Source organism: Aplysia californica, unplaced genomic scaffold (assembly GCF_000002075.1).
Source record: "Aplysia californica isolate F4 #8 unplaced genomic scaffold, AplCal3.0 scaffold00218, whole genome shotgun sequence".
Lineage (NCBI taxonomy): Eukaryota > Metazoa > Mollusca > Gastropoda > Aplysiida > Aplysiidae > Aplysia > Aplysia californica.
Window position 1 is genome coordinate 256,917 of NW_004797488.1, and position 2,461 is coordinate 259,377.

Genomic DNA, 2,461 nt, shown 5'->3' on the forward strand with positions numbered 1-2,461 from the left:
AAACAACAACCCACAAATAAAACAAACCAAAACCACAACAAAACAAACCCAACACCCCCAAAAACAACAACAACAACAACAACAACAACAACAACAACAACAACAAAACAACAACAAACAAACAAAAGCAAAGTCACAAAAAATAAAAAATAAAAAATAACACCCTAAAAACCCCACCAAAAAAATCAATCACCAAAAAACCCCCACATCAACAACATAGCAACACCAAACCCCAAGTATTTACTTTTACCATAAATCAATAAAACACCAATTCAATATCATACACAGTCAAATGTGCTGTGACGTAAAGAGAATAGGTGTGGCGACTAACTTTGCGTGTTGTTATGTGTAGTAGTACGTGTGTTGTTATGTGTAGTACGTGAGTTCATGAGTGAGAGTTCAAGGAAAGTAGCCAAGCTGTTCGAGTGAATGTACGAATGTCATGTCTCGTCCTGGAAAGCCTTATGTGTGTGTATTTCTCTTCGTGCTACAACAGGATTATACTCGCTGTCTTTCCACGCGTTCTAATAATTTGCTGAACGAAAGGACATGTATGCTACATAAGACAAATTTCTCACTTGTTAGATTAAAATTTTATCCAGATTCTCATTTCAAACTACCCCCCCCTTTTTTCTTAAAAAAGAAAAGAAAACACATTAAACCATACTTGAAAAACTGTATTGTCACAAGTACATGAACAACAAATCACCACGGTATCTTAAAGAGCAATAAAGAGTCATACCGTCTAGACATCTGAGATCTGCAGATGAGAATCTCGTGAGAGCGCGCACTGTAATGTCGAATTATATGCTACTGAAGAGCTTTTTCTTCCTACTTATTTACGTACCTTGTCTGTCCTCTTATACCGCAAGGTGTCGAGGGGAGATGCAGCTGTGGGACGTAGGCCAGGTGTGTAGCTATTTGGATTGTCACGTTGTTCTTTTTTGGGTATCTTTGATTCTGTCGATCCATCTTTTTCTCGGCTTTCATTCTACCCTGAACATGAAGCCATTCTTTTGTATGTTGTAGATTTTGGAGGAGGGTTGTTGAGGCCCTATTCTACTTACGTATCGAAACCACCTCACGTTGTTAACTCTCGATGTATATTTGGCTCGATGTGACGACTACTTGGTGTCTGATGTCTTAGTTTCTTTTACTGTCTCCTTTTGTTATGTTTGGGGATTTTCTGGTACATTTCCTTGTTTGGCCCTGGTAATAGAGAGTTGGTATAAAAACTGATCTGATTAGTTGGTTTTTGGTTTCCATTGAGGTGTTTTGATGGAAGAGGATGGGTGCTAGTTGGTATGTGACTGCACTTGCCTTTTGTACTGTTAATTTTATAATAATAATAATATATTAATTATTATTGTGATGATGATGATGATGATGATGATGGTGATGATGATGATGATGATGATGATGATGATGATGATGATGATGATGATGATGTTCCTGACGAAACCCTTTACAGGGCGAAACATTGAACCTTTATTAAATTTGAAAAATCTACTAAGTCTCAACTCCCCCTTTTTAAAATTCCCTGCTACCTGCAATGATGATGATGATGATGATGATTAGTTTTATCATTATTCATATATCATCTTTATTATTACGGTATTATTTTTAAAGTAATAATATTTATTATAATGTTATGATTATTATAGTTCTACTGCAAGATGGGGTATACCTCCTGTATAAACACCGGCATTTTGTAGGGAGTGAGCTTGAACAAAGCAAAGCTGCAGACACTAACAACAAGAAATCAGAGAAGACGTTCAGCCAATCAGTGTCGCCGTCCAACCACCGAAGCATAAGATATATTTGAATAATCTGCTAGGAACGAAGAATGAACTAATAATGTAAAAATGACAAGGCCTATCGAATTTATTAAAAAGATACATACACTGAGATATTATTTGCTTTGATCGCCAAAGAAATCAATTTTCAAAACAATGGCCCTTGAGTGTCCCCTGAAGGAATAGTTATTAGGTATAATAATCCAAAGAGCAATTCAAATTGACGAAGGGACAATTAGCAACATGGCAAAGAATTATCAGCAAATTTCAAAGCGCAGATCTATATAACAACAGGCAAACAGAACGAGGAAAGGGAGATAAAATTCCGCCATTGAAATATTGACTCGTTAAATATTCATGGCGTATATTGAGTGTGAGCGATCAACGTGGCAACATTGGGCAAATGAATGGGAACGTTGTTTGCCAGATTTCGATGCGTGAGATTTCGATGCGTGAATATTGATTCTACAGTGTAATAGAAATACTGGGTTAACTTCTGTGTTTGTTGTCATGTGTGTGTGTGTGTGTGTGTGTGTGTGTGTGTGTGTGTTTGTGAGTGTGTGTGTGTGTGTGTGTGTGCGTGTGTGTGTATGTGTGTGTGTGGAGAACAGGGATATCCTTGTCTGTATGTGTTTTTGGTGGTTCGGATGAGAGAGAGAGAGAGA